General features: G+C 32.6%; 1 protein-coding gene across 2 annotated transcripts in view; it reads left to right on the forward strand.

Moving 5' to 3' along the window:
- Positions 1 to 21,083, forward strand: part of LOC118189393 (uncharacterized) — a 333,651-nt gene that overhangs the window by 92,336 nt on the left and 220,232 nt on the right. For both annotated transcript variants that reach the window (XM_085812820.1, XM_085812821.1), the window contains exon 2: positions 14,477 to 14,526. The gene's annotated coding sequence lies outside the window, so the exon portion shown is untranslated. The remainder of the gene's footprint in view (positions 1 to 14,476; positions 14,527 to 21,083) is intronic.

Genomic DNA, 21,083 nt, shown 5'->3' on the forward strand with positions numbered 1-21,083 from the left:
TTTTGTTCCTAAACTGGCATCTTAATGAAATCATATTCTAGTTTTGCGCACCATTGCATCATTTCTAATAGTCTCTAATATATCTCAGCTACACAATGAGACTAAGAGTATATCTCTAGACATGCTCAAAACTAAAGTGACATTTCCCTACCAATCCAGTTTTTACTTTTTATTTTACAAATTGGTTTCTTTAAAAATAATTTTTTCTGTATTATTTTTCAATTACCTGGAATCAGATTCACGGATATACTTATATGCTTATATGCCACCGTCAAATATTACAAAGATATGAATACATCAGAATGGAAGGCAGTTATAATGAAATCAGTCGCGTTATGTAAAATGTCGAGCTTATGTTATAGAACTCTTCATTAATTATGTCAGCTTATTATTAAATCAATCACAAACTATGAAGTATATTTATTAGATTACATTTAACATAAAATGTGTATTTTAAAGTTCAGCAAAGTGAAAAAAGATGTCACACTAAGTTGGCACTGTATATAAGCATAAATATATCTCTGCTTATTTTTTCTTGAATTTCTAAAGCAATCTTTCTCTTATCTTATTTCCTAGTGAATGAAGCATTTTACATTTTTGTTTTCTAATTCTAAACAATCTGTGTTTTATGTTATGTATAATGTCAAAAAAAGGAAACATTTTCCATTGTTAGACTTCTGTTTGAATATTACTACAAATCTGTTACTTCTAATACAACACGATTTAAAATAAGTGCTTTGATTTGGGCATTTTTAAAACATAATTCTTTCCCTTTATTTGAGCAAATAATTATGTAGTTTAACTTGTTAAAAAAGTTGTTCTTCATATCATTAAATATAACAATAGAGATATTACAAGCGGAATTTCATGAGTAATATTTGTTTCCTATCGTTTTTAGCATTAAAATCATAGTTTAATGTAACTTACTTCTTGTGTCATAGAGTGACACTAATGCTTAACAGATTGAAGGATACTCTTAAAATAATGCGTATGGATTTTGAATACATGTCGGTTTTTAGTTTTTCTCGCGTATATCTTGATAAACAAATATTTCAACCCACACCGAATTCAGTTACAGCCATAAGGTAAGAGAATTTATATTTAAAGACAGCATATATCAAAAGCTGCAAAATGTTATTCTGAACCGTTAAAATTATATCCGTTAAAATACGAAAATTCATCCTTTTTTAAATCCCTGTTTTACTGTACCTCATAAACTGTTAAAACGAGCTCTGCTTATGGAACCAAAGCAGCCTTAATAAAACTCCTCGAAGCTGTTTCTCACTTGAAAGGAACATAGAATTCCTATTTCGTCACACCTACTATCTGTTAAGCTGTCTTATATTCCTCGCCTCTCTACCTCACAGGCGTCAGTCTCATTTGAATTCTCCCAGTTACGACTTTAATATCTTTCGTGCCTCATTACGCTTTTCCTCTGTGGGATTCTTACTGATGCCCTGTGAAGTTAAGCGAACGTCATTTTCGGTCGTAAGCCATTTTTAAATTTTTATTGAAGCATTTCAGGGAAAGTAAGCGGAAGATAGAGGTTTTCGTTCCATTCCACATCTTATTATTTATTCATTTATATGTTGGCGGTAAGTATACTTAATGTTTGTTTCGAAATTCTCAAGTTAGCGTAACATTATTCAAACTCAGAAGCTTGTAAATACAAAAAAGAAATAAGATATGATGACTTTTGCAAATGATATTTTTCGACTATTTGACTTTTCACATATATTTTAACTTAAAAATAATTTAATGTGTTATATCTGATAACTTATTAATAATGTAATGCATTCCGTTAAAGAAATATTCCATTATCAACAAATTATTTTTCCTTCGTTCTTTGGAATTAAGACCTATTATTAAATATCTTTCGAATCGTGATTTAGCAGCTGTAAGTTCATATCAGCTTTAGTTAGTTGAATACTGCATAACCATCTTAGATGTTAATATGAGTTCGTAACTTTAGGTTGATATCTCCCAAATAAGAGTTTTTACACATCAGCAACAAATTAAGCTTGTCCCAGTCGATCACTATACCATGTGAAATTATATGTGAGACAATACAGACCTGGAAAAAGACAGAATTTCAAAAATATCAATAGGAATTTATATCTTATCTGCAAACTTAAAATTAGTGTGTTTTATCGTTAGTTAATTAAGTGAATGCAGGCAATATCTATGTTTCTCATGTCTTTGAGACAGCAGACTAAAATAACTGTATTTGAAAATAGACGTCTTCCAGAAATGTTGTGACTGTAAAACAAAATGCAACGAAGTGGCGTTCTGTTGGTGGAGACAGAATCAAACTATTACTGTTATACATCACAAACTGGAAATAATAATATAATATGGCATAACTAAGGTTCACTTGTAAAACATTGATTGACAGAGAAAAAATCAACCTACCATCGTTACATATCAAATTAGAGCTCCTAAAGTGATTTTCGACAGCTATACAAAAATAAATTAAGTGCTTTAATTATTTATGAAACTTAATAATAATTTGACGGAAGTCTCTGAATAAAATACGAAAAAAACTGACAAAAGAAATTTTAATTATTCCCAGCTAAGACAATTCATAAAAGGTTAATATTTCATAAATGCCGCTCAGCCTGTATAGTTACAGCAATGAGCTTTGGTTCGAATACCGGAGTAAGCTAGGTTTGTAACTGACCATCCTTTCATAGGATTCAACAATGGCCGCCTATCATGTGCTTCCACAATGAAATCTCCACCACTTCTGGGCTTTGTAGTGGCGCAAGGCTAATGGCTATTAAATAAAGCATCCGGGCATTAAAAAATACTTCATAAATTCAGTAAAAACGAATTATTCGCATTTGTTTTAGCAATTAAAGATATGTATGGCGACGTAATACACAGAATTATGCTCAGTTGGTAAAGAATATGCTTTTTAATTTCAAAAAGCTTGAAAATGATATGAATATTAAGGTTTATTGCCTACATAGCCAGTACAGATTCAGTTTACAAAACAGCATGTATGCTTCGTTTAGTGATTTAAACGAAGAGCAAGGGAAAATGTTCCATCAGGGCATGAAAATTATATAAAATAGGTATTTTACGTAGGCTGTCTGAAACGTTTCTGATCTATCAAAGAAAAAATATATTTTTTCTTCAAAATTATCTTTATTTTTTGATATAATCTCCTTGTAAGTCTATACATTTCTTCCAGCGATGCTGCTATCCTTTTAACCCTCCCAAATAATATGTGGAATCTTTCTCTGTAATGCCTCCCCATTTGACGAAAATCTTTGCCCTCCAGGTACTTCTTAGCTTAGGGAACAAAAAACAAATCACTAGGTGCCGGGTCTGGCGAACAGGGCGGGTCGTCAAGCAGTTCAAGTGGTTGCAATGGATTTTCGCCATTGCAACCGCTGAAGTGTGAGATGAAGCAATGTGTTGGTGAGACAAATTTTTTCTTTTGAAAATGTGGCTATTTTTCCGAAATTTCTGCCTTCAGTTTGTCAAGTAACTTTGCATAGCATGCTCCATTAAGGATTTTTCTTTTCAAGATAATCCATTGAGACAATTTCATAGCTGTCTCAGAAAACTTGCCATCACTTCCCCACAAAAACGAACAGTTTTTGCCATTTTTAGAGCCTATTCTCCCTTTTTCAATCCACTGTTTTGACTGTGATTTTGTTTCTGAGCTGTAATAATGAATCCAGGTTTCATCTACAGTGATTAATAGTCGAAAAATTTCTGATTTGGTGCTCCAACAGAAAGGTGCAAATGTTAATTCGGACTTGTTTTCGGTCCAAAGTGAGCCAAGTTGGTACGGCCTCGTTTAGATGCAGCTGCCAAAAGTTTCACAATAGTAAATGATGGTGCAGATTCCCCGTACACTGTGTCCAACTCCCCTTTAATCTGAGTGTCCTTTCAAAAACGCCTAATCTAATGACATCGCGATTTTTTCCACTTTTGTAAAAACGGTCACGTAAACTCCCAAAAATTAATTGTCAAAAAAATTATAAACACTTTATTTAGCTAAGTTCCATTTTCCTTCCTCGCAGATTTTGGATCTTTTCCGTTATAAGAGAAGATGCGCCAAACAAATTTCTCCGGAAGGTTATATTTGTCGACTTGATATTTTCAGTGAGAAAAACATACTTTCATAATCAGTTCATTTCAACAGCAATACAATTTGTCTTTAGGGTCAGTAAACGGAGAACAACGGATTACTATACTTTAAAATTTTATTCACAATACTTTTTTTGAAAACAACAATATAGTCATAAGAGATAAGAATTTAACTGTGCTTACTAGGCAACTCTGTAGAAAATTGTGAAGTTCGGGTTGTTATAAAACGAAAAATATGATGTACTTTAATATGAGCTATGGTTTCCTTATATAAAGTTTGCAAAGTTGTTTTACCACAGTTGTGTTATTAATGCATCAAACTCAATTACATTTCTTAATTTAAATTACTAATCCTCTGTACACTGCAATATTAATGAAACCTGAGTATGGTTATTATACTGAAACCATTTCGAATTTCTAAAATTATACGAACATGTTTCCGTCATTGGTTGAAATTCTCTTATGCGCAATAAATTTTATAGTTCTTTCATTTTCTTTTCTTTTTTCTTTTTTTTCCCTTTTCTTTTTTTTCTTTTTCTTTTTCTTTTTTTTAAAATTTTTTTTAACGCAAATAATCCTTTTCCAGAAATAATCCTCTTCGGTATGTTAAGTAAAATTGCGACTTTCATTTTAAGCACTTAAAGAGATATTTTTGATCGCGGAAACAAACAGTTCTATCAGAACAACCCCATGAAACCATCGCTTCTAAATCGTATAGTGTCGCGAGCGTTATTATAATAGATTAATCAATGAAATCAGTCTTTTACTATTCACATAATCTTTCATTAGTTAAACTATCCACCCCCGACGAAACGTTTATTTGAGCTTGAGCAGAAATTTATATGCCAAATGCAGAAATTTAAATATGCCAGTAGTTTCGCTGTCAGACACTTTTTTTCCTAATAATCTCATGATGTCTTGACAATAAAAGCATAATTTAAATTTAACAAGATTTAAAGATACTTCATATTTTATCTTTACTTTTATTGCGCCTCATCTATTAACTCAAGAAACTTCTATGTGTTAAATTTCGTGACTATGACATAGGTGTTTATCATTAATTTTTATTCACAGCAGCGAATATTTCCTAATTTTTGTAGCAAGAAGTATATATTTTAAATATATTTTTATATCGATGCCGTTAGAGTCAACGGAACAAAACTAAATTTTTTAAAAGATATTTGTTACGTCAAAATCAATTAATTATATTAGAATTATCCAGAACAGTTTGTCTTAAATTTTTCAAAAAGTACTAAAAATTTTAAACTCCCTTTTTTAAGTTCTCTAAAACTGAAAAATTTATTTTATTGTTTCAATGTAAACAATAGAATTATTAAAAAATATTTATCTTACCTTATATCTTTAAACCAATTTGTTTAATCTTTCAACATCTGCTTCAAAAAAAAACTTTAAATGAAACAATACAGACAGTTTCTGTGATATCTGGCGACTGTTTGGCGATCAACAGAGCATGCTTGGCGCAGGTAGCTCTTCTTCGAGAAGGGTTAATGTATTTATTAGGAGTTGCATGTTAGCCTCGGAAGAGGAAGGTAGTAGATTGTACTATGCGGTAGGAGCGACGTACTGCTCTGAGTAACTATTATATTATGCTTTGAATTATATATTTAATAAATGTTTGTTTCGTCTTGCTAAATGGTGCCTTATTAAACCATGAAGTCATCACAGTTTCCACGCAACATGAATGCGACTACAAGCCAAAAACCTCGATTCATGCGCCTCGTTTATTAGAAAATTTTATAAAAAAAAGTAACTAAAAATCTGAAGGGTTTCAGATTTTAAATTACGTCCAAAGGGGCGTTTTTATAACGTTTTGTGTGTTACCCTTATTTATTAAATATCGTGTTCTTTTAACTTAAACCATAAAATTCAGGTCAATAGCAATGTCGCAAAATAATTTTAAAATGAGGCTATCTTTAGAATTTCCGATACACACTTCCGCGCGCTGGAGATAAAAAGGTTTTTTCTGTACAACGTTGTCATTGCTCTCTTTAAAATCCTCGAGTTTGTTTATCAAAATACATTAAAGGTTTGCAAAATATGAAATCGATGTGCAAGAGTATAGAATTAATATGAAAAAATGCTAAGTTGGCCGCCCAGACGGTACAGTGGATCGGGGAACCTACTGAGACACCAAAATACCCGTGTTTGAATCCCGGAGAAGGCTTAGATGTTTGTAAATGAATAGTATCTTTGCGGCGTGGAGGCACTCTTAATATATTGGCCGAAAGTCCTCTCGTGTGGCAGGTGACAGGAGAGAGCGGCGGGAGACCCCACCTCCCCGGCTTCTGTCCCTCAAAACTCCCCCCGAGGGTTGACTCAGGAGAATTCCTGGGAAGTACTGGTTAGGATCTGTACTTAGGCAGTCTTCTCAACCACGGGGGCACATAATTCGTCTTCACAGGACTAGAACCCGAGTATTGTACTCAGGTAGGTTCAGGCTTGGCAGGGACCGTACTGGTACTGTCGTGTCTGTTCCTCTGGCTGTGGTGGAGATATATAGTGAGATAACATTGACCTATCTCGATGGGGGACCAGCCCTCAGAGTTCCAGCGACGGAGACTGATATAGTAAGGTAGGGCACCCATCTTTTTCAATTCCTGCGCCGAGGTAGTGGGGCCCCGAGGCAAAGGTGTCTGAGCGTTCAATTTTCTTCTGCATTAGCGATTTTCTCTTCGTCCTGCTGAGGCTATGTATAAAGCCGAGCAGGGACTGTGGGGCCTGAGCCGCCATTGAGGGGTCCTGCGTGACCCGGATATCTAAACCTCGTTAAAGGTTGACCAACGTCTCCAGGTCGAGGGTCCTGGTAATGGTGAACGTGTCCCTCAAAATTAGGATGGTAGTAGAAGTCTAATCTCCTTGAGTTTCTGGCATTCATTCTTCCATGAATTATATGGACAAGAGAACAGCAACAACAATAATATGCAAATTTTTGTTTGGATAAGGCTAGCGGGGTTCAAAATGGGTATAGTATAGATAAACTAGAGATGTGGCACTTGATGTTAATTCTGCTCATTGTTTCATCAACAAGAAAGCTTAAGGAGCTAAAGGTTTATTAAGAAAAAGCCTCTTAACAGGACACTGCAGTCAAAGTGAAAATGCATCGAGGTGATTGATTTTCAACAAAAAGGGATAGCCATACAAACTAATTTGTGTCTGTTACCAGACAAAGAATTTGCATTCAAAAATTCATGATTCATGCAACTACTTCAGATACTTTTATGGTTCAGTTGCCTATATTTTAATATAAGATATATTACTGCAGGCTATTTTAGCTTTATTATTAAATAATACTTGAATGTTCATTGTTAAATAAAAATTCAGTGTTGATTAAAGTAGACTTCAGATAGAAAGGCTCAATTTATTTCGAGGAATTCTAGTGAGTTACTTCTGCTATGGTGCAGGTCATTAAATGTTTAACAATGACGTTTTAATTCACTCGCCTTAAATAAAAGTAATATGTATGGCCACCTGTTGAATAGAAATGAAACAAAAATTATTTATTGATTATATATATATATATATATATATATATATATAATCAATAATATATATATTCCATGGCATGTATATATATATATATATATATAAATGGCACACATTGTGAATTTCTATTCTGACTCGCAAATCGATCGTATAATGAAATGGGACAAGGTTTCTGTTTGAAATCCACTGAATTTCATTATCTTCCATTAGGGATGTTCTTATATAACCTACTTAACAACAATTTTCTTATTATTAGCGAATAGCTTTCTTTTAATTACATTTTAAATTTTTCTTTAGTTTCAAAGATAAGGATGTACTTACAGAGTTAACTAGAACTCTCATCTATTAAATAATTCACCTTGGACCTTGTTCTATATGGTCGCCTTGAAAACCGTACAGCATCTCCTGGGGAATGAAGCTCCTTCTGCAAGATTATTATCAGGCTTCGGGAGTGAATTGTTTTCTTTAACGCTCGAAATGACGTATGAAATTTTGATGCAAGCATGCTTATATCTAGGAGTTGCATTTAAAATGATCTAAGATGCACGTGATAAAAGAAGTTTTTTTAACGACATTAGGTAATTTCACATAGAGCTTCTTTACTTGAAATCAACGACAAGCTGACGTTGAGTTCCGTCTGTTTTGTAAGTTTATATTGACAATCGTCTCTGTTTATTTTTTTTTATCAAATGCAGATACTCAAAGGTAAATAAATGACTATCGTGCTGATTTGTTCACATTTTAGATAATGAGAAAGTGAAAATCGATAGCTGTAGCTTCGCATTTTGGTTATTTTTTCTATTGCTTAATTTTCGGTTTATGTTATGAAATTTTGTTACACAATCAGAACTTATATTCGGTATTATTTTGTCTATTATGTTGCTCGAAAAGGCAAAAGAGCATTGAATAAATGCTGAAATGAAGTATAATCTTCTACAGTTACGGAAACTGATATTTTAATCATACGTATGCATACGTATTCTGTAAATCAGACTGTGAGCCATGGAAGAGCACACTACACTCCTGTTCCCAAGTACAGCTGAGATGATCTCGAGATAATTTAAGAGGAGGCCCCTTCACCCTCAGATGACTGCTCGAGATGGTGTGACATCTATAGAAGTGAAACGCAAAAGAAAACCTTTCTCAAGAATTAGGATAAACGGCAGTTCTCTAGAGGCAGTATATCGCAACGATCGCGGAAAGATTCCCTTGAAGAATTTACTTTGTGTTAATTGATCAATCAGTAGCAGTTAAAATCATGGGGACTAAATAAGTTGCTTAACCTCATAAAATACCTGAAAACAATGATTCGTTGAAAAGTTTCACCTGAGAAGCTTTTGTATAGACTGATAACAGTTTCAATGATCTTCACGATTTAGTTTGATACTGATGTCAGAGGCGGAAAATGACAGAACGGCTGACACTTAGAATTCTGGCTTTTTTATACCTCTTTTCGAGATGCTCCGTTACCTTCCCTGCCGTGGCATCATTCAGATCATATTCATTTTCCAAACTTTAGCTGTTTTGCTTTTCTTTCTGAAATCTATAACACAGAGATACAGTTTAAACGTCATTTTTGTTACTAAGAAGTTTCCAGAAAAATATTGGTACGTAAAGTTTTACTGCATGCTCGTTTCCTCGTGCATACATCTCTTACGCATAAGAATTTTGTAGCTGCATGTTTCTTCTTTCATCGAACAGCTGATATTCCCTTTTGCTGTTTAACCTTTTTGGCACCAATTTAACTTTATTCAAGAGTTTGAATATTAAACTCTTTAATATCTGGATGTAACTACGTTCATTGTAAATTCTGACGTAACTATGTTGTGTACTCCAATACCAGACTTCTTTCTTGCTTTTAAGTTCAGATAATTTTACTTCCTTTGCATATGAAAAATGAACTTGTGCTATCAGTTAGCTAAATGCTGTTTGGTAGCTTGTTTGATTCGATAGGGTAAATACGCATTTTATGACACTAAGTACCGTAGAGGGAACATGTGGCTTCAGATTACAGAGATTATCAGTAACCACTGCAGACATTTAACTGATCGGATGATTTAATGCGAATTTAAGAAAACTGTATAGTTAAACCAGAGTGACAATATTTCTTTTTAAATTTTTATTGTACCTTGACTAAGAAATGTTAAATATAAATTTTAAATTTTTTTAGAAGCAGTTGTTTTGAGGAGTCATATATATTTCGGACTAAGTACTATGATCAAGCCGCCCAGACGGTATAGTCGTTAGAGAAGCCTGAGTGCGATACCGAAGGGCCTGGGTTCGAATCCCGGAGAAGGCATGGTTGTAACTGTCCGTCCCTTCATAGAAGGCGATGTTGGCTCACCTATTAGGTGCCTCCATAATAAAGAGACCACCACATATGGGCTTGTTTGGTTTAATGGACTATGTTACACTGTAACTGTTTTCAATCTGCCATCGGAAAAAAAAAGTGTTATGAAAATTAGTTATATCTTTATCGGAGTTATGCTCTGTATATGCCGATGCTAGCCAGATAATATACTTAGTTGTACGCCACAAGAGCACACATAAGTTAAATTAAATAATTCTTTATATTCTCCCTCAAAAGACAACTAGAGAGAGAGGTACGAGACCCAGTCAGCCAAATCCAACCGATAACAAATTAATTTCCTCCACGTTTTAGTCGTTGGGCGCTGTAGACCATAGCGTTTTGCAAAGCCAAAAAGTGAGAAATCAGGTTATGACCGGAATTCGAACTCTGAATCTTCGAATCCTAGATGAGCGCATTAACAATTACGCCACGAGGGAACGTACGAGGGAAGGCGAAATTGTCTTGTAACTTTAGAAATGCTTGATGCAATCTCTAATATTCTGCTTAAAATTCATAAACACAATTTATATTTTCTCCCTAAGGCTTTTGTAAAATTTCTTACACCTAAACAAGGTTTCCTAAATATGAATATTTATTTACAAGCGTAATACTAATCGTCATACATATTCATGTTTCTTAACTTAAGATTATTTCTTAATTTAAATTTACAGCCTGCCACAAAGTTAACTATTCATTCAATTTAACTGAACAAAGACGGTTATATTTTAAAGAAATTCTCATACTGGAAGTCAATTTTACGGCGTCTTTCAGCTTTTTAACACAGAATGAATTACTTTCAGTTACTCATTAGGGAATCTTCAAGAGAAGAAAAACGTTCGCTTTGAACAAATTTAATTGAAAAACCGAACCCATGGAGAGAGAACGTATTGATCGGAAACGGAACTTTAGTAGCTAAATAAGAACGTAGCCCAAAGCTGGGTTGCCTAGTGTCAAGAATCATTATGCGTTTCGGAGAAGAAACACAAATTTTGAGCATATTTAATGAACCTCGGCTCAGCAGGGAAAACTTTTCTGCTGGAGACGGCACTTCTGGAAAGCTTATCAGTAAATGTTTCGTTTCTTTATTTCATATCAAAGAACCTCGTGTAGTCTAACGAGTAAATTTAATGATTTTATTGATGCTTAAAATGGAAATTTTATTCGACCTAAATTAGTATAATTAAATGTATAGAACAAATAAAGATTTTCGGAGTGACAGATAAAAGCACGATTTGCACTTTTGCAACTGAGGATGGTGGTTGGGTAAAACCATCGAAACTACTCCTGTGAAAATTTGAAAATATAACGATGGTTTTTGTTGTTTGACTTCGTAATTTGTTCCATATTGTTAAATAGCTTGGATTACGATTGTTTTCATATATTTGTTTGATTCAGTATTTTGTGGATTGTAGTACTACAGTGCTTCTATTCAATTCCGTCATGCTTACATTTCTTGCACGGAATTCCTTTCCCCCTCTTTTGATGGAAAGCACACCAGGGGGGAGGGGTACGACGGTCTCCCACCCCTCTTACCCTACTACCAATCTCTCGAGAGGATTTTCGGCTTGCCGCATATTTAGAATGCCATGTATTACAGACACTATACATTTACAAACATCCATGTCTTCCCTAGGATTCGAACCCGGGCCCTTCGGTACGGCATATAACGTCGCTAACTACAATCCCGGCTATATGTTTTAGCTGTATTACAACTCTGTTATAGCTCTGTGCTAGGCCATAACACTAACTGGGTCGGAGAGAAAAAGAAAAAAATAACTTTTAACATTTACCGACAGTGATAACGTCAAGCATTCACTTCTACTCGAACGCGCGACTCTCCAGGCAAGCAGCAGCATCTGCGTCTAAACTACATCTACGGCTACAATATCCTTCTCATTCTAACCCATGCCGCTTGCCATAAAATTTGCATAAACATCCGAAGAAACAAGGCATAAATGACAGAATCAATATAAAGTTGATTATAAATAAAATTTAAATAATTTTGATTTAAGTTTTTGCTGTTTGCCTTCGATGCACATAATTTGAACTATTTTATTTCTGTCAGATTTGCTGCACCAATAAATTACACCAAATACTAATAGCATCTTGTTACTTATCTCTATGCGTGGGCTAGTTTCACGGATGAATAAAACCTTGAAGAATTTTACGTCATTTTTACTGCTTAATTGGTATTAGTATTAGTGCAATAAGACTTTTTTTGCCTAATTTTATAAGTATCACTTCGAAAGCAGTATTAGCTCGAAAGGGCGTTAGCCCGAATCGGATATTAGACTCGAAATGGGATTTTGCTTCGTCCACTATAAACGGCTGTATCACTTTTCATCTTGTTGCCATCAAATATTATTGCCCTATATTTTTATAAAGAAATTAAATTATAAAGAATCTGCATGTATGTATGCATGTTTTTTGCTCTGTGGAAAAACGACTTTACCTACAGCCATCAAGTTTTGAATAATGTAGTTATCCACTGGAACATGTGCACTTGGAAGCCTGGATTTTGAATTTCGAATTCTATATTTCATGTTTGTAAAACTTTAATGAAGTTTATATTAACAAGCTCATGGATTTGAAAGTGAGCAGTGACAACAGTGTACAGAATAAAGCATTTTTACTTCAGCTCCACATCGGAAATTCTAAAAATGTACAGATTTTACGTATTTTGCGATTTTGTGTTGAACTCAAATTTTATGCGGCGCAAATGTGAAGAACATGGTACTTAATTAATAATTAACTACCTAACATATGCCGATATGCTGCTTTTAAAATTTTTGTAATTTTGCAATTGAATTACAGATGTTGTAAGTGCGAAGGAAATGATGCAAAATAATAAAGCTAAAAGGACAATAAAAAAGGATTAGCAGGAATGAGTCCAACAGCAGACTGGTATACTACGAAATCAGTGAAAGAATACCTTAAGAAGCGCTTTTGGGCGATTGTTAAAATCTTAGAACTTTTAGATTTTTTTAAATACCTTTCGTTTCCACGAAGAATATGATTGACATAATACCTGAATTCAAAGCATTATCATTTACTAATAAAATGAGTAAGAAGTAAAAGATGTTATTTTCAAAATTATCAAGACAGACAAAAATTGATTTCTTAATATTCCTGGGCTAAAATAATATTAAAAGAAGGTTTTCATTAACATTTCACTGCTTCAATACTAAATAAGTTATTTAATGGTAAGATTATAGAATAGATATCTTAAAATAATTTATTTTTGAAACCAAGATTAAGAGGAAATTTAAGTTTTAATTTATGAAACACATGCGTGCAATCCGAAGAATTTAACTTGGAAATTTGAATCTGTTCTGGTTAAATAAATTTCGAAATTAAATATGTGAGAAAACGTAATTTTTTTCTACTGTAAACTTAAGTTTCAGGAATGCATTATTTAATCCACAATTGGTAACATTTATCAAATGTAAACTTTATTTTAAGAAATTAACCGCGTATATAGAACTATCAGACACAGCATGTTGAATAAGAATAAAAGACTGTAAATTATTTACGCATGTAAATGTTTAGTATCCGTCCAGATTTAAGTAAAACGCAAAGCGGACAGGAGAAATATTTTTATAACGGCAAAATATTATTTGGTTGCATATACAAAATAATTTAACGGAAGAATTTTAAATACATTGTTCGAAATTTAAATTATTCTTGCATTTATATATCTTGCATCCCGAATTCTTGCATTCCGAAAGATAAAATTCCTAAAAACTATTAGATTTGCTTCAAATCTATGCTTTATCTTATAATTAATGCCTTTGGTAATTTTCAAGGTTTAACCCCAGTCCCATCCACAGTAAGTGTTTAAAATGCAGTACTGTACCTTGTGCAATCAACATTTGGTGTATTTTACGAATATATTTGTTGTAATCTTTTACTAAATATTAAAAACTGCTGAGCTAAATTCTTTACTCAGCTTATAATATAAATTGTATATTGAAACAAAATTTAAATTCCACTAACGTCATGTTGGAAAAGGTTTATAGCTGCTTTATTTAAAGCATGATTTCTCTTGAAAATGTACGTTAGTTAATCATTTTATTTTGGTTTTGCAAAACCATTCATTCTTGAAAACCAAAACAAAAATGAGTTCATATAGGTTTCCATAAAGTCAACAAAGAATGCAAAAACTATTCAAATATCCGAGCTTATTATTGTAAGAAATATATTATTTGGATTTATTATCATTCTTATAAGTCATATATTTTATATAGCAGAAACGTAGCTTGTTTATATGATGAAGTTATGAATAATAATTGATTACTTAGGCTTATTCTCTAGAAAAGTGAGTCTTAGAATGTGGCAAGGATAATTAAATTTTTATGAAAACAATCCAAACACGTATGCTTGCATAAATGCGAGAAAGGGTATGCTTTTGCTTTATATATGAGTCTAGTTGGTACTTAGTTACGCATATTTTTATTTTAAGGCATGTATAACTGCGAATAACAACAAGAAACCTTAATTATTTATTTATTTTTCTAGGAAGAAGGCAATGTGAGGAACCACTTTCATGAAATATTTCCCGCCGCATGGTAAGTCATCTGTTTGCTAAAACATAATGCATCAAGCAGGTCTGAATTATTAATTATCTCAGGGAGCAATGTTAATAATTCATTGAGGAGTTGCTAAACCTATGTTTTAACTTATTTATCTACTTGATGCAATAATTTATAATCCAGCAACAGTGCATACAGCGTATTTACCTACCTTCATAAATACCAAATTCTGTGTTTAATGGCTGGAAGTTTGCTTAACTGATTTTTTATTTATCTTGTAAGGAAATTTTCTTTGCGGAAAAAATTGTTTTGCTTGCGTAATTAATTTTGAAAAAAGGTTTTTAGTATAACTACGATTCGTTAAAATTTTGTTACATTCTAAGAGCTCCTGCTTAGCCTATTGAATAAATAGGCTAACAGCATGAAAAGTTTCATGTGTCTTGAAACTCGAAATAATAATAATAAGAAGAAAATAAACATTATTATTTATTCTCATATTGTAGAGAGTTTTGTAGTCCTCTAGACGGAGATCAAAAGACTGTTGAAAAAATTTACATTTTCTCTGAAAATAGAACTCTACATTTCAGACTCTGAGACTGATATACTGACTGGTACATTGAATGAGTACCTAGAAGGAATGTTATTAACTTCGCAAATTCCTTTTCACCTAATTGTTTAGAAATTATTCCAAATACATATATTTGGACATAGCATTTCATATACTGCCAATTTATTCCTGAATTCTATCGGCAGATTTTGCAAGGCTGCAAACATTTCAGCACTGCTTATGTTATTTACAAGCTTTAGATGATTACATGCTTTAAAGCGTCATACACTCACATAAAACTATGCATAAATTTTCAAGAGCACGAAATCCTAAATAAACATACTTACGTGTATATGTACATAATTAATCAAAATGGATTATGTATAACTCTCCAGGCAATTTTGAATTTTAAAATTAAAAGAAATTTTATAAATCGTAAATAAAACTCTGCCGCCCAATCGATGTTAGCGTCGCTGACTACAGTGCCAGAGGGCCCGGGTTCGAATCCCTGAGAAGGCAGGGATGTTTGTAAATGTATAGTGTCGTGCGACATAGGGGCACTCTAAATATGCGGCGAGCCGAAGTCCTCTTGAGAGGTTGCTGCTAGGGAAGAGGGCTGGGAGAAACTCGGACACGCCCCGAGGGGTGCTCTCGATCAAAGTTGGGGGCGGAACTGCAAGACAGTGGATTTAAATCACACTGTCATCTGTAAGGTGTTCAAGACTGTTGCAAATGAGAAGCGTAAACTTGCGATCCTTGCCTCGAGGAATTTTGTAGCCTTGAGTTGGTTAGGTTAGGTTAGGTTAGGTTATTTAATTACGGCAAAGCCTCGAGGGCTATCTCGCCTAAAGGGAGGGATGCCTTTGTGGAGGACTTTCTAAGGGAAACTGGCTCGTATACACGTTACACATGGGGAAAACCACGAAAACACCCATGTAGCCAGCCCGTTCGCCGGATTCGAACCTCGGACTGAACTACCAGTGTTAAGCGACTTTACCGCTCGGCCGTTGGTGGGCTAGCCTTCAGTTGACTATACGTCATACAAGTGAGCATTAGCAACAAAACAACAACAAATAAAACCGTTGATGTAAATATGTAAAGAAACTTTCGGCTAAAAATGACATTATAAATGTAGAAAATTCACACACACATAAAAATAAAACCCTCTAATTTTTGTTAGATTTTTCTGAAATGTAAATCAGTTACTTCTAAAATGTAAATATAGCTGATTTATTGCTTTCAGAGTAAAGCTGAATTTTGGCTAAAAACATTTAAAAAGTACACAATGATTTTTATGATGATGCATTACACAAAAGATGTTTTAAAAACAGATAATGATTTTAATAAGTCCAGCTAGTGTCATTTCATAAAAATAATTTATATTTTTACTTAGATACCTCATGATTTAAATGCATCTTTACATAAATCAAAACTGAAAAGGCAAGAAAAAGGTATTTTTAATAATTGCGATTTTCGCTGTACAATGATTTCATTTGTCATTCACTAAGAGGAAGATTAAATTTGAAAGTTAAATATAATTTACTGAATGGCAATATGCTGGTGCGTGGAGATGATAAGTATTCTATTGAGGAAGTGGCAATTGCTTTCAAATAGCAGAATTTTGGGATTAAAATATAAAGATAAATATGTTATATTTTTCCGAATGGCAATATTCTAGCAAACTGGAGATAGAAGTGCTATTCTAGGATGTTAGAATGGATTGAGTGAGCATGATGTCGCAAAAATGAAACCAAGAAATTCTGAATAATGTAACGTCATTTATTATCATGGCTGCCGTGTAGACTACGAAATACATTGTCAAATACACTTACGCTGACTTAGAGCAAATATCAACGCGATATACATTTCTCTAATAGTTACCATTTACATATATTCATATACCCATATTTTATTAAATTTAAAACAGTTGGTTTCAATGCTTGTGATTTTTCTATACTAGGCAGAAAATCATTCATGTTAAGTATTAAGATTAGAAGACACTTATAAATATTGAATGATGAGTAGCTAACACGGAGGCAATGTCGATTAGTATCTAAGGCAAAAACTAGATGTTTGCGTATGGCAGCGGCCATGATAAATCGTGACGTCATACTGTGACGCTTCATGCTTTCATTTTCATTGCACGAGATATACGGGGGAAGACTACTCAAATCATTCTAACTTTCTTGGTTTTATTTCGAGCAGTGTTGCCACTTCTCGCTTTCAAATAACCGAGTTTGCTGTACAAAAATTCATTATATTTATACGAAATAGGAAATAAATCAAAAACAGATTCAAAATTCAAAATTCGCACTTCAAGGGACCCATGTTTGGGTGGAGGACTCGTGTATTAGAAATTTAAAGAGAGCGAGAAAGAAATTCAAAAATGACAATTCTGATTAAAAATTAATGCCAGATAAAAATATTGCCAAGAGAGAAGAAACGTGTTGTATTTTCCGCGCCTTTTAGAATGAAAGTGAAATTGAAATTGTTTGCCGTAAAGTAAGCAGCTCGCCAAGTGAATTATTCTGAGCACAAGATAAAAAAAAGAGCATTAAACTAAATTCGTAAGTTAGAATAACACTGTATAAATCTGCTCTTCATTTTAAGTTGTGCTTTTGAGACACAAAAAGCACAATTTGAATTTCCGCAATCAGCAGAGCAAAACGGGAAATACAGAACTGTTCTTTTTTTTTTTTTTTTTTACTCCGTGTACATGAATTCGAAGAAACAACATTGAGTTGAACATTGTTGAACATTGAGAAGTTCAACATTGTTGAACATTGAGTAATAGCATCTTGAATTTTATAACAGTGAGATAACACTATATTCATTATTTAATATTATGAAGAGAAGCAGTATCTTTGATGAGAAGCAGAGGTAAAAGTCATTTAATTTCATCCAATTAATTTGAGTTGCTTTGAGGGCGTACATAAAATAGAAAAAAAATACAAGGTGATTAGAAGATACGGCATCCTTAACCTCCAGATAAGGTGTTGGCGTAATATTTTTAAGAACAAGAATGCCAAGAGTTTCGCCATTGCTCTTGATGTGATTGATATCATAATAGGAGGTGAAAGACCAATCATTTTTACTTCCTTGCACGAAGTAAAAAAGAAGTATCGTGTAAAATTTCGGGTATCATATTTCAATGAAAATATCGATTTTAACCACTATCCAATATAATTTAATGATGTTTTTGTGTGATATCTGGAAGTAAGGGCAGAATAAAGGACTCTTTTCCCCCCCAAAAAAAATTATAAAACTGATGTAAAATGAATTCTAAAGAAAATTTTTCGTGGCGTCTGTATAACAAGGCGTACGTACATATCTCGTATAACTCAAAAACGAGTAGCCTCAGAACTTTGAAATTTGTATGTAGGATTGCTATAACATGTAGCTGTGCACGTCGTATTTTGGTTGCAATCGGCCGCACCGAAAGTATATAAATATATATATATATATATATCAACTCTTACTTGGCTCAGTAATCTCAGTTTCTTTATTCTTACATGTTTGTAAATTGTGCATATTTTGATTTAAAAATGATTGAATTCTGTTGTTCTTGTCTTCCGGTTAAGGTTTTTATGCCTTTAGTAAATCTGCATGCAATATTTGTGGAGTTATCTTCAATTTAAAAGTTGTTTAAGTGCGGCTAAACCTGATGAATTTTGCAATGGCGGCAAAGTGTGTTTACATTTGAAACAGCAGAATAGTAGATTTGATGCCAATCTAGAGAATGTAATCTTCGCAAAAGCAGTGATAACGCCTTCGTTTATTATTACGAATTAAATCATGCTTAATCCATTCTGGAATTTATTCGAGGAAATAAGTGTTTAAGATTTACTTCGTAATTTTTAATGTAGATTTTTTTGAGTTTTTATGTATTTTTGCCTTGTCGGGAAGTGAGAACTAAATCGAATGAGAAATAGTGAATCGTCTGTGAAAAATTGTTTCTTTTTTGTTTTGTTTGCTTAATTTCTTTTATACATCGTTTTAGATTTATTATAGTATTTGAATGTAGCAACGATTAGAGAATTCTTCAAATGATATAAATTTATATGCATTCAGAGTTAAAATATGGACGAAATGTAACGCTGTTAAGTGAAGCTAGCGCCAGAGTGTCTCTATGGTTAAAGAGTGCATTTATTCTATCGTGGTTCATGCGCTATCGACGAAGTAGATTTAATTCAATACAATAAGTTTAAATGAAATGCAAGAAAAAATGTGTATAATTTAGTATTCCGTACAAGGAAGTCATGTGGCGTACACAATCAGATTTTTTTTTTCCTGTTGGTGAATAGCATTATTTCCTAGAATGCTTCCATTAGTGGTAAGAGTTCTTGAATTCCAATGTTGATTTCTGTCATTTGATGTCACTTCCATTATAGTTACGAGATGCGAATCGTTCGTATTATTAAGACTTTACCGGACAGTTAGGTTAGATGGAGGATTATAATATATAAATTGTGTTTTATATGATGCATTCGTTGTTTATATCTATTTTGTGCTTTAAATGTAGTATTTATAATAGTATAAATAACCGCAACAGAAGCCCTCTTGAGCTTTTTATTAAGTACATATATATATTAATAATTAATATGTTAGTTAATTTAATTCAGCTTTGGTATTGTGTAATTGCTTTGCTCAATACAACATCAATTATTTTAATAGGTATTTTCAAATTTTACATCTTAACAGTGTTTTTGCCATGCATGTCATTGGTTGACTACGAAACTTCTAACTTCAAGTCTTGAGCACACTACTCCTGCTAGCTAAATAAAATTTAATCATCATAATGAAATTTTCTCATAACACATGTCCTCTTTATTTTTTTCTTCAATTATCTTGAAAGTTGATACGTTTTAATATTTTGGTACTTTTGTTAATATTATTTTACGTACAAAATACGAGTACTGAATCAATCAGAGGATTTAAAATCAAAATTATTTGTGAGATGAATTTTAATTTTATTTAACAGATATTGTGATTGTGCCAGCAGATATAGTTATTATGTTTATTTTAAGAAGAAAAAATGTATTATTTATAATTTATTTTATATTTATTAAAATTTTTGATGACTTTAATTATTTACACTTTTAAAGATAATTTTCAAGGTTTTCAATTGGTTGTCCGAAACTTTCAAATAGCAAGTGTATTTTTTGTTTTCATGCTTGAAGAATGGAGTAATTTTCTTTTGTGGTTAAAATACTTTCTTGCCCCTGAGCTAAAGCAGTTTCCAGCTCAAAGTTGGTCTTTAACGAAAGAAAGCTTAATTTTTTTACCGAATGAAAGAAAGCATCTAAATGTATTTTTAACTTTGTTTCTCGTAAAATCCCAGAAGATTGAAAGAAGATTAAAAATAAGAAAGCTTTCTAAGCATTCTTTTCTTCAAAATTTATCGGAAATTTGGTGTCTGGAAATGGCGTTAAAGCATAATATGGATCCACGTTAAAACGTTCTTTTACTGTAACAGTCTTTCTAATGCTTAAGTAAATTCTCTTAAAATCTCTCGAAATAAGGAATCCTACTTATTTTATGTTTTATTTATATGTCATAATGAAATTATATCATTTTGATTTATATTTTATTTATATTTGAAACCCTATTCGTTTGCAATCCGTTCCTGGAAATGCTTTCACAAAATTTATATAGGATTGATTCGTTTCCTTTACTTGATTAGGTAATATTGTCCAGGAAATGTTTAAACAATGTCAAATTGAGAGCTTTTATGATAAAAAATGTTTTAATATTTCATGAAAGTAAGATTAATATAGATAAACTTACATTAGACAAAATTAAAATATTAGAATATTATAAAATATTAGAATTTTTTCGCATTCATGGAAATTAGCTGTCTTGCCCAGATTAAAATTCTCCAGATTTTCTAGGAAATTTCAAAAAGATATTTTTGATAATTTTATAAAAACGATGTAATAGTACTCGTATAATAAATAAAGAAGCAAATTAACAAGTGCATTCTATAATAGAGCAAAGCAAATAACATCAGTGCTCATATTTTGAGCACTGATTGTCATATGACAAT

This window comes from Stegodyphus dumicola, chromosome 3 (assembly GCF_044657685.1).
Source record: "Stegodyphus dumicola isolate Sdum_Otavi_A_Nest chromosome 3, ASM4465768v1".
NCBI classification, from domain to species: Eukaryota; Metazoa; Arthropoda; class Arachnida; order Araneae; family Eresidae; genus Stegodyphus; species Stegodyphus dumicola.